General features: G+C 46.1%; 1 non-coding gene across 1 annotated transcript; it reads left to right on the forward strand.

Moving 5' to 3' along the window:
• Window positions 1–261: 261 nt before the first annotated feature.
• Window positions 262–368, forward strand: LOC113880229. The gene has a single exon (XR_003507687.1). It is a non-coding gene; the product is annotated as a U6 spliceosomal RNA (small nuclear RNA).
• The last annotated feature ends 12,632 nt before the right edge of the window (window positions 369–13,000 follow it).

Below are 13,000 nucleotides of genomic sequence, written 5' to 3' on the forward strand. Positions count from 1 at the left end.
TAAAATGAAGGAAAAGCTGAAAATGTATAAACTAAAAAAAAGAAAGAAAAGAATACCCCCAGAAAAAGTAGAAAGGAGAAGACAATAAACATAGATCAGAAATTAATGAAATTGGGGGAAAAAATGCTATAACAGAGCAGATCAACTAGGCTAAATATTGGTTCTTTGAAAAGATTAATAAGGTAGTCAAACTTCTGGTAAGACTAATTTTTTGAAAAAGCATATGTACACATGACAATGTTAGGAATTAAAATAGATTAAGTGCTCGCTTCGGCAGCACATATACTAAAATTGGAACGATACAGAGAAGATTAGCATGGCCCCTGCGCAAGGATGATACGCAAATTCGTGAAGCGTTCCATATTTAAAAAATAAATAAAAATAAAAAAATAAAATAGATTAAAACTATACTACAGTGAAGATCTAATAAAATTGTATACAAATCTTTTTGCCAAAAATTTGAATGCTTAAACATAATTCCAAAATTTATTCAGAAGGATTAAAAAGCCCCAGTTTCCTCAGAACTATTTAAAAAATGAATAAGAGGTTAACAACAGGAAAAAAGTAATTACAGATTAAAAAAAAAAAACCATAAAACAGGGAAGTTCAACCAATCTTTCAAGCTCATTCCTGCTGCCAAGTCGATTCAGTCGTGTCAGACTCTGTGCGACCCCATGGACTGCAGCCTACCAGGCTTCTCCATCCATGGGATTCTCCAGGCAAGAACACTGGAGTGGGTTGCTATTTCCTTCTCCAATGCATGAAAGTGGAAAGTGAAAGTGAAGTCACTCAGTCATGTCTGACTCTTAGCGACCGCATGGACTGCAGCTTACCAGGCTCCTCCATCCATGGGATTTGCTGGGCAACAGTACAGGAGTGGGGTGCCATTGCCTTCTCCAAGCTCATCCCAGTCTTACACAAAATCTTCCAGAGATTAAAAAAATGCCTAACTCATTCTATGATGGTAATATAACCTTGATATCAAAATCATTCAGGGACAGTATGAGGAAGGAATATAGGATAGATCAAGCTAATTCATTAACATGAATGCAAAATTCTTATCTAATGGGGGTGTGGGTTGCCATTCCCTTCTCTAGGGGATCTTCCTGACCTAGGAATCAAACCCAGGTCTCCTGCATTGCAGGCATAGTCTTTACCGTCTGAGCCCTAAAATATTACCAAAGTGAAATCTGGCAATATCTGAAAAAGAATGCATGAGGGCTAAGTTGGGTTTAATCCCCGAAATGCAAAAGTGATTTAATATTGGGAAAACATTATAAATATTCACTACTTTACCAGATTGGAATAAATCATCCCAGTATGTATAGAAATAAGACTTTGGAAAATTGAACACCCACTTGTAACCAATCATTTACACAAACACAAAAATATCTATCAAAATAGAAGTTGTATAAAGCTTACTTGACAAGATAAATGTATGTACCTAAATCCCCAGTCTTAACGTTGGTAAATTTGAACCTTTTCCTCAGATTAGAGCTATGAGAAGAGTGCCTTCAATCCCTACTTCTGCCCCAGAGGTCCTAACTAGCACAATAAGACAAGAAAAAAGTGTCAAAGAAAAAAAGAAATAAAACCATCATTATTCACAGCTGATATGATTACTTACATAGGAAATATGAAAGAATCTAAAAATTATTAATGTTAATAAGAGCTCAGGAAAATAGATATATAAGGTCAATAATAATTTTTAAAAAGTGAATTCCATTTCTATACACCTGTAACAAGCAATTAGAAACTGTAGCTTCACTTGGAGGGCATTATGCTAAGCAAAATACGTCAGACAGAGAAAGATAAATACTATATGATATCACTGGTAATATGGAATCTAAAAAATTCAACAAACTAGTGAATATAACAGAAAAGAAAAGCAGACTTACAGAGAACAAACTAGTGGTTACTACCTACTGTACAGCACATGGAGCTGCTCAGTGCTATGCGGCAGCCTGGCCAGGAGAGCAGTTTGGGGGAGAATGGATACATGTGTATGTATGGTTGAGTCCCTTTGCTTGTTCACCTGAAACCATCACAACAGTGTTAATTACCTATACTCCAATATAAAATAAAAAGGTTTTTTTGTTTGTTTTTAAAAGCAAGTGGTCACGAGTGGGGAAGGGGAAAGAGGAAGTATAGGGCTGGGGATATGGAAGGCACAAACTATTGGGGGTAAGGTAGGCTCAAGGGTATTCTAGAACATGGGAAATATAGCCAATACTTTGTAGTAACTGTAAATGGAAAGTAACCTTTACAAGTTGTCTGTAAAATTTAAAAATCTAAAAAAGTCATTTAATGAAAAAGAAAATATATTAACTTGAAAGAGAAAATGTAAGTTTCAAAAATGATTTTATTTGTAATAGCAACAGAAGAAAAGCTATGAGACCCCTACAGATAATTTTTTTTAAATGTGGAAGACTTTTATAGAGAAAAGTATATACTCTTAGAGAAAAATCGTTAAAGAGGTCATAAATAAATGGAGGAAGGTTTTCAATTCATGGCCAGAAGATTTGATATGTCCCAGGTCTCAAATATCCCTAGATTGAGCCATAGACTTAATACAATGCCAATCAAAATCCCCACTGGATTTTTAAAGGAACTGAACAAGCCGATTCAAAGATTTATATGGAAGAACAAAGACCCAAGAATAGCCAAGACATTCCTGAAGAAGCATGAAGTGGGGCGATTCGCCCAGAAGATGTGGAGATTTATTATAAAACTATGTGGATTATGGCAGTGTGTTATTGGCACAGAGAAACTGACCAGTGAAGCAGAAAAAAAAAAAAAAAACTCAGAAAGAAACCCAAGCACACTCGGTAACCTGATAACTGACTGAAGCAGCATTTCAGGCCACCAGCAAGAGGAAGAACTAGTCTGTAAGATGCTGGGGTGACTCGTATCCATAGGAGGGAAAAAACAAAAATAGATCCTCACCCCATGCTGTCCCTTAGGAAAACTAGATCCAGATAAAGGTGTACATAAGAAAGATACAGTATATTTATTTATTTTAAGAAATACATGCTTTAAAAAATTCTAAGAGATAATAGAGAATACTCTCATGACTTCCAGGTAAGGAAGTATTTTCTTATTTCTTAAAGAGATTTAAGAACAGTTCTAGGAAAGATTGGTAAATACACAACTTAAGGAAAATCAAGAACTGTTGTTCAAATTCACCTTCAGCAAACAAACCACAAACTGGAGGGAGACAATGGACACACTTTACTAAACAAAGGATTACCATCCAGGATACAGAATTCCTGTAATCCAAGGAGGAAAAAGACAAACAGCCTTACAGAAACCGTTCTGATCAAGGGATCCTCCCATCCTCTGAGGTATAAGTGGAGCGGCACTTCTGCTTTCTGGTGATCTCTGAGTTTTGTCCTAGAAGGAAGTTAAAAACCTGAGTCCTCTGACTTGAAGAAATTTGTTTTGAGGAAGGTTTCCAAGTGGGGGCAAAAACTCTGCTTCCCGAGAGGTTGTAGGTAGCCGGCTACAGAGGAGAAACGGGTTAGGACAGGGGATGTTGCCGGATGATTTATGGGAGATAAGCAAAACTGTTTTGTAAATAGGAAAATCAAAAGTCTGTTTTTATTGCCTTCTAGAATTATATTGGACTTCCTTGATGGCTCAGATGGTAAACTGTCTGCCTACAATGCAGGAGACCCAGGTTCGATCCCTGGGTTGGGAAGATCCTCTGGACAAGGAAATGGCAACCCATTCCGGTATTCTTGCCTGGAAAATCACATGGACAGAGGAGCCTGGTGGGCTACAGTCCATGGGGTTGCAAAGAGTCGGACACGACAGAATTATATTGATGGGATTAAGATATAGGCAAAGTATTTTAGAAAAGAAGGGCGATTTTTATCAATGGTGGGGGTGGGGTCCCTGCCCAGTGGTGAGTTAACAGCTTCTGGAACTGGGTCGAGCTGGGTCTTACAGTGAGCTGGGAGCCCTGAAGGACAAAGGAGGGGAAGAAGTGTCAGATGAGCATCACGAGCGCCATTGTTGTTCAGTCGCTCTCAGACGAGCATCACGAGCGCCATTGTTGTTCAGGCGCTCAGTCGTGTCCGACTCTTTGCGACCCTATGGCCTGCAGCACTACGAGCACCCCGGCAGAAGCTTTTCCAGAGTCCCAGCGAAAGTGAAAGTGAAGTCGCTAAGTCATGTCCGACTCTTTGCGACCCTGTGGGCTGTAGCCTCCCAGGCTCCTCGGTCCGTTGCCATTTCCTTCTCCAGGGGATCTTCCTGACCCAGGGATCGAACCCAGGTCTCCCACGTTGTAGGCAGATACTTTACAGTCTGAGCCACTGAGTCCCAGGGATCTAGCCTGCAAACTGAGATGTCAGATACAGGAGCATTCCTGCCTGGGGCCAGCAGGGTGACTTCAGGCAGGTTGAGAACGCTGAGCATCAGATTCCTCTCCTGCAAAAATGGGGTGATAACACCTTCCCCTCCCCACCAGGATGTGATGAGATATGACCTGTGTCACTTGGGTAACCCAAAGCCTTCCACACAGTCTGTGCTCAGTCAAGTTCCATGGGCTCCTTCTCCCTTGGGAACCTAGTGACAGATGCTGTGCATTCAGTTCCTTTCTCCTGCCTCCCTCTTCGCTCCTCCCCTTCTCCACAGTCATCCCTTTTCAATTGTCATCAACGTTTAACCAGCTGTTTTTCCCTGGGTAAACTGACTTCCAAACCCCAAATGGAGAAGCAAGTGAATATATCACAATGCACACAGCTGTTATTGTTCATTGCTCAGCTGTACTCAACTCTTCTCGACCCATGGACTGCAGCACGCCAGGCTTCTCTGTCCTTCACTCTCTCCTTGAGTTTGCTCAAACGCATATCCATTGAGTTGGTGATGCCATCCCACCATCTCATCCTCTGTTGCCCTCTTCTCCTCCTGCCCTCAGTCTTTCCCAGCATCAGAGTCTTTTCCAAGGAGTCGACTCTTCACGTCAGGTGGCCAAAGCATTGAAGCTTCCATTAGGGCTATGATAGATGGAAGGGACCACTGAGGAATTATACACTATGGTCGCAATAAAAATTGACATCAATAAAATAGATGATCACAGTAATGAAATTTGCTGCCATTTGACCAGCACTGAACCCAGAATCTGAGCTAAATATACTGCACATTTTTCCAATTTAGTTTTCATTCCATTCCTAGGACCCAGGCAGGCACTGTTCTTATGCCCATCTTGCAGATGTGAAAACCCAAGTTACAGAGAGGTTGTATATCTCGTCCAAGGTCACTGGCTTGTTGGAGTAGGAATCATACTTTTTCTGCAGATCCGTCAGTCAGCTGAGCACAGTGGTTATGCTGAGTGGTTGTGTGTAACTTGGCACAGAGGTTGGGAAGGTGACCCCGGGCTCACATCCCAGCTCAAGCCTTACCCCCTTCCACCTTTGGAACCTGAGGCACGTGACTGCTCTGAGACTCAGGTGTTCTCACGTGTAAAATAGGAGCCAACAGAAGCTTCAGAGCATTTTTGCAAGGATTCTATCAGATAAAAATATCTAGCGATGTGTCAGACAGTCTAGTGGCTAAGACTCCATGCTCCCAATGCAGGGAGTCTGGTGTCAATCCCTGGTCAGCGAACTAGATCCTACATGCCGAGCCTAAGACTCAGTAGAGCCAAATAAATAAATAGTAAAAAAAAAAAAAAATCTAAAGAGCTTAGCACAGTGCCTAGCACATAATCTGTGAGGATTAAATGAGTTAATACGTGTGAAGCAATTGGAGCCGTACTTGACTCCAAGGAGTAACTGTTGCCTAAGTGCTGGCTTTTATTATTGTCCTTGCTGATGCCAAGACCATCCAGATTACAGACAAGCCCCTTCACCAAGGACCCGAGGTGTGCTTAGGGGCCATATGAACATATCAATTGGGTCAAAGCCGCAGCAGCACACAGACCCCTTCCAGCCCATGATATCTTGGGGGGAAAAATCAGATTCTACACACAAAAAATCTGAATACTATCCAACTTCTCTTGAAAAGCTAGATCTGGCAGTTCTGAGCTCACATTCCTGTCAACAGCTGCTCATTCTCTCTTTGTAGCTGGCATGTTTGACGCATGTAGCTTCAGTGGGGGAATGTCACCCGCCTGGGCCCTTTAGAGGCTGGAGTCTGTAACCCCTGGAGGAAGTGTGCCAGGAGCCCAGGTGTGCCTTGCACAGCCTGAGAAGGGTAAGGAGGGCTTCTAGGAGAAGACTTTTGTTTTTTTGTTTTTGTTTTTAATTCCGAGGCTTAGGGACTTCCCTGGTGGTCCAGTGGCTACAATTCCACACTCGCAATGCAGGGGCCCGGGTTCCATCCCTGGATAGGGGACTGGATCTTGCATGAGGCAACTGATACGCGGTGCAGCCAAGTAGATAAATATTTAAAAATAAATAGACTCTGAGACATAGCAAATGTACTCAAGAACATAAAATATGTACACTTAGTTTAAAGAAAACGCACGCCCATTTACTTCTACTCCGGCTGAGAAATTGAATGTTACCAGGAACTCAGAGCCTTGGTTCTCAGCCTGGTCCCTGACCAGCATCAGCCTCATCTGGGGTTTAGCTGGAAAGACAGCATCTCCCGCCCCTCCAGGTCCATAGAAGCAGGTGACTCGTGTGAACCTCAGAGCTGGAGAAGGGCTGCTTTTGAGGTCCTGTGTCAGTGCGAGTTCCCCATTTCCTCCCCCGCAGCTGAAGATCCTGCATCCACCTCGAGTTTAGCTTTACCACATTGTTTAGTTTTGAATCTGATGCAAAGGAAGGGCCCTGTGCTTGCTGCAAGCTAAGTACTGGGCACTGTCTCTGGGACGCACTCACTTCAGCTTCTCTGAAAGCTCCCTGGAGGGGACGTTGGGGTGCAGGCATCTCCACGGGGCATCTGGAGGGGTTGCCATGTGACCCAGGGATGGGGCAGGCAAGGGTCCCACCTGTATTTCCGGTGCACACGCTCAGGAGTAGGTCACAGCAGAACGGTGGGGGCTGATAGGGTGATAGGAGTATTCTGGCTGAACGTGGGCCCTGCCCTGGAGGGCAGGAGCTCCACCCGCTCCCGGTCAAGAGCATGTGGGAAGCAGCCGGGCGCACCACACAGGACCTTGCTGGTGGGATCCTAGGCTGCTCTGGAGGCCCCATGGAGGTTGAGCATCAGCCCCAAGGACAACCAGCCAGCTGAGTGCAGGGTGACTCAGGCTTTCCTGGTTTCCTCCTCTCCTTTTCTCCCATCCTAGTGAACTCTCGTCTTTAAAAATCTCTTCTCTAACCTGGTGGGAATTTTTTATTTTTTTAAAGGACGCGAAATCAGAAGTGTGTGTTCCTCTTACCCTTTAATCCAGAACTCTTTGGCCAGGTGTTTGAACAATGAAGAGGGTTTGGAAGGCCCCTGAGGAGCAGGAGGCTTCCTACAGGGCTGGAGCAGGGGAACAGGAGGATGGTGTTGGCTCTCCTAGGGTCACGTGACAAAGGACCACAGACCGGGTGGCTTAAAGCAACGGAGTGTGTTTTTACACTGGCCTGGAAGCTGGAAGTCTGAAACCTGGAAGGTGTCAGCAGCGCCCTGCGTCTTTCCCCATGTTGTGAGACAGGGCTCTTCTCGGGTCCTCCCTAGCTTCCAGGGGCTGCCAGCAGCCCTTGGTGGTCCTTGGAGGTATGTAACTCCGACCTCTGCCTCTGTCCTCATAAGGCCTTCTTCCTGTGTCCCTGCATGCCCTCTTTTCTTTTCATAAGGACACCAGTCATTGGATTTGAGGCCCACCCTATTCCAATAAGACCTCACCTTCACGAATGACATTTGCAAAGACCTTGTTTCCAGATAAGGTCACATTCTGAGGTTCTGGCTCTGAATTTGTGGGTACACTGTGCACCCCACTACGGATGGTGTGGCTGGAACTTGGGGTGATGGGAGAGGGTGCACGGGATGCTGGTTGCATGTTGTTCTGCACCCATAGAGGGATTTAAGCATAACGGCAACGCTGCCCTCTTCCCGACATTCTTCCCCATCTCCACCTTCCTCTCTGCCTGTGAGAACCCATCGTTCCAGGCTCTCGTCAGTGCCTCTGCAGAACCATCTCTGACCAGCCCTGAGGAAGAAGAAGCCCTCCTCTTCCATCCCCACCACCCACACAGCCCTGAGTTCTCCTGGGCTTCCCGGCTCATGACCTGTCATGACCTGTGGACGCATCCATCTCTCCTCCTTGGATAGGAGTTCTCAGGGTCAGGGCCATCTCTCATTCATTCCTGTATCCTCTGCTCCTGGCAAGGCTGGGGACAGCATGGATGGGAAGCATGAGATGAGCCTCAGCCCCATCAGGTGCTGTCCTGTCAAGGTTTGTTTCCAAAGAGGTGATTGCTTTTCTGCGTTCACAAGAGTGTGGTTTTTCCCGATCAGAGATTCTTTTCATTTTTTTTGAAAATGAACTTCCTTTAATATATATATATATATATTTTTTTTGGCTGCACCACCTAGCATGTGGGATCTTAGTTCCCTGAGCAGGGATCAAACCCACAACTCCCTGCATGAGAAGTGTGGCGTCTTAACCACCGGACCACCAGGGAAGTCCCTCAGCTTCCTTCTAAATATGCGGCTATCCCTCAGCTGCAGAAGAAAGGATGTTCTTCTTTGGAGCCCAGGTGACCTGTGAATCTGGCCCCCAAGCTCCCTCCTGCCTCACCTTCTGCCAGCAGCCCCACCACTGCCCACCGCAGAGACCCCTCAGTTCTCAGCCCTTCTTTGACGACAAGTCCCGTGTTTCCAAGACAAGGCTCGGTCATAAAACCAACTGTCCGCAGCCATTTAGGCCCAGGCATGGTTAATGCCAAAATTGGGTTCCAAATTGACAGTTAATGAGGGAAAATGACGAGAGGGCGTGTTAACAGATGCAGGCTCAAGGTAATAAACAGGCCATTAAAACCAGGTAGTAAACAGCTTGCCAAGGACCATTTATGAATTTATTTTTTTGAAGGGGAAAAAAAATTAACCAACAAGGCTCTTCTCCTTGGGTGACTGGGTCTGACTGGCAGTAGAAAGAAGGGAGAGATTCCTGAGAAGGACAGAACTAGAGGGGTTGGTGGGAGGCCCTCCCGGGAAGCCCCTTAGGCTGGGATGCACCTGGGCAGTGGGCTTGCTGCAGACTCAGAGTCAGAGCTCGGTCCTGTCAGTTCCACACACCCCTGGAGGCTGTGTGTGGTGTCAGGCATCCCATCACAGATCCGAGCCGTGCCCTCTGTCTGACACCTCACGCTGGAGAAGTAACCTGATTTTTCTGGCCTTGGTGTTCCCACTGCAAAGATGGGGAGGGACTCCATGTTCTTCTCAAGGCCTTGTCCTGAATTAAATACTGCTCTCCCCAACTCATATCTTTTCTAGAAACTCAGAATGCCACATTTTTTTTTAATTGAAGTGCGGTTCATGGGATCACAAAGAGTCAGACACGACTAAGCGACTGAACTGAACTGAACTGATGGTTGATTTACCATGTGCTGGTTACAGGTATACAGCAAAGTGATTCGGTTGCACATACATATATATGAATATATAAAGAATATATATGTGTGCATTCTTTTTCCAGATTCTTTTCCATTATAGGTTATTATAAGATATTGAATATAGTTCCCTGTGCTGTACAGTAGGATCTTGCTGTTTATCTGTTTTATAGATGCTGCTGCTGCTGCACCCAGAATTAAACAATAAAATGTTTTAGCAGTGCTCAATGCATAGCTACTGCTAAGCTGCTTCAGTCATGTCTGACTCTGTGCGACCCCATAAACGGCAGCCCACCAGGCTCCCCCATCCCTGGGATTCTCCAGGCAAGAACACTGGAGTGGTTGCCATTTCTTTCTCCAATGCATGAAAGTGAAAAGTGAAAGTGAAGTCGCTCTGTCGTGCCCAACTCTTAGCGACCCCATGGACTGCAGCCTTCCAGGCTCCTCCGTCCATGGGATTTTCCAGGCAAGAGTACTGGAGTGGGGTGCCATTGCCTTCTCCGATAGTAGTGTGTATCTGCCGGTTCCAAACTCCTAGCTTATCTCACCTTCCCCCTTTCCCCTTTGGCAACCGTTAGTTTGTTTTCTATTTTTAACATTTTTAACTGCTCTAGGTCTTCACTTGCCGTACTTGGGCTTCCCTAGGTGCGGCGCTCAGGCTTAGCAGTTGTGGTGTGTGGGCTTAGTAGCCCAGTGGCCTGTGAGATCTTAGTTTTCCAACCAGGGATTAAATCCACACCCCCTGCATTGGAAGGCGGATTCTTAACCACTGGACCACCAGAGAAGTCCCCATTCGTTTGTTTTCTATGTCTGTGATTCTGTTTCTGTCTTGTAAATAAATTAGTGACATTTCTTTTTAGAGTCCACTTTTTTGCGCTAAGAGTCAGACAGGACTGAGTGACTTCACTTTCACTTTTCACTTTCATGCATTGGAGAAGGAAATGGCAACCCACTCCAGTGTTCTTGCCTGGAGAATCCCAGGGACGGGGGAGCCTGGTGGGCTGCCGTCTCTGGGGTCACACAGAGTCGGACACGACTGAAGCGACTTAGTAGCTGCAGCAGCAGCATAGCTCAGTTGGTAAAGAATCCTCCTGCAATGCACGAGACCGCCGCAGTTTGACTCCTGGGTAGGGGACATCCTCTGCAGAACGGATAGGCTACCCATTCCAGTAATCTTGGGCTTCCCTTGTGGCTCAGCTGGTAAATAATCCGCCTGCAATGCAGGAGACCTGGGTTCCATCCCTGGGTTGGGAAGATCCCCTGGAGAAGGGAAAGGGAACCCACTCCAGTATTCTGGCCTGGATAATTCCATATAGTCCACAGGGTCCCAAAGAGTTGAACACAACTGAGCGACTTCACTTTTTGGAAATAGGGTTGTTGCAGATATAATTAGTTAAGATGACCTCGTACTGGCATAGGATGGGCCTTAAGCCAATATGACTGGGATCCTTACAGAGGAGAAGAGACACATGGAGGGCAGACCGCAGGGTGACAGAGGCGGAACTTGGAGTGATGTGTCTACAAGCCAAGGGACACCTGAGGTTGCTGGCCACCACCAGAAGCCAGGAGAGGCGAGGAAGGGAGAGGGAGCCTGGCCTGGAAACACCTTGGTTTCAGACTTGCAGCCTCCACCACTGTGAGACTGTACATTCCTGCTGTTTTCAGCCTCCGTTAGTGGTGCTTTGTTAAGGCAGCCCCGGAAACAACCACAGGCCTCTGGCTGTACAGACCTCTGTGTGGGCTTGCTCCTAAAGTCCTCAGCAGACGAAGGTGAATTTCTGGAGGACGGCTGTAGAGTATTTGCCTTTTCCTGTGGTTCAGAACTAGGGATGGTTTTGCCTTCAGGGGACACTTGCAGCATCTAGGGATATTTTTGAATATCACCCCTGGGTATGGGGTGCGGTGTGCTCCTAGAATCTGGTGGGTAGAGGCCAGGGAGGCTGCTTCCTGTTGTACAAAGAATTACCCAGGCCAAAAGGCTGCTAGTGCTGTGATAATCCCTGAAGAGCCGGCCGCCGGGTGAGGGATCTGCAGAGACCGAGAGCCCGTGTCTGCTCTTCCAGCTGCAGTCAGTGATTGATGCCACCCACCCCCCACCAAAGACGTGTCCATTGGTGAAAAGGGTCTTTTTTTTTTTAATGTAAATTGTTTTCTTAGAAAAATGTATATTTATTTGGCTTCGCCAGTCTTACTTGCAGCATGTAGGATCTTTGACCTTTGTTGCAGCTTGTGGGATCTTTAGCTGTGGCTCGAGAACTCTTAGGTATGGCATGTGGGATCTAGTTCCCTGACCAGGGATCGAGCCTGGGCCCCTCTGCGTCCAGAGTCTCAGCCACTGGACCACCATGGGAGTCCTAAAAGAGTCTTTGTAGATGTAACTACATTAAGAATCTCGAGATGAGGTTCTCCTGGATCGTCCAGGAGAGCCTTCAATCCAGTGACAAGTGTCCTTTCAAGAAACAGAAGAGAGAGAATAGCATTGAAACATGTATATTACGATATGTGAAATAGATCACCAGTCCAGGTTTGATGCATGAGACGGGGTGCTCCGGGCTGGAGCACTGTCATGACCCTGAAGGATGGGATGGGGTAGGAGATGGGAGGGGGGTTCAGGATTGGGAACACATGTACACCCATGGCTGATTCATGTCAATGTATGGCAAAAACCACTACAATATTGTAAAGTAATTAGCCTCCAATTAAAATTTAAGAATAAAGAAGAGAGAGACAGAAGAGGAGGAGGGAGAAGGCCATGTGAAGAGGGAGGGAGAGACTGGACACAGGAACTCTCATTCTCCTATTTTACAGGTAAGAAAACTGTGACCCAGAGAGGTCAGGAGGAGGTGGAAGTGGGAAGCAAACTCTTTGCTCCTGGCCTGGGTGCTTGATCTCAACACCAGGCTGTCAGACATGGGGAGCCATTCAGTGCCCCCTCTTTGGCCCTCTCATCAAGCCAGCTCTTCTTCATAGAGACCTTGCCCAGCCCCGAAGCTCCATGGGAGCCAGGTCAGGTGCTGAATAATTACAATGCCAGCAAGGAACAGTTGCCGGCATCTGCTGTGCATCAGGCACTGTGCACTGTGTGTGTCCACGAGTTAGCTCATTGCCTCTATAGAACCTGCAGCTCTATAAAGCAGTGGCTATTATTGTTATCATCCTATTTTACAGATGGGAAGATGGAGGCTTCCAGTGCAGACCTGTTTGGCCAGCTTTCATGATCTCAAGTGTCCCGTTTTGTAGCAAGCACCTTGGAAAGGAAGACAGGACATTGGCCAGAACATTTGCACCTGGCTTCAACATGATCATCCAGTTCCCAACTGAGATGCTGTTAAAGGTCATCGTTCATAGCTCTTAGTACATTACTTAACCATGGAATTTCACTGTTTTCACACACTAGAGTGGAACCTCCCTGAGGGCAGGGACCAGACTTAGCAAGGACAAGCTTAGTTCGTATTAGAGGAATAATGAAGTTTCTCTGTCTCTCTACCACACTCTGGACTCTACAG

This window comes from Bos indicus x Bos taurus, chromosome 21 (genome assembly GCF_003369695.1).
Source record: "Bos indicus x Bos taurus breed Angus x Brahman F1 hybrid chromosome 21, Bos_hybrid_MaternalHap_v2.0, whole genome shotgun sequence".
Classification (NCBI taxonomy): Eukaryota; Metazoa; Chordata; class Mammalia; order Artiodactyla; family Bovidae; genus Bos; species Bos indicus x Bos taurus.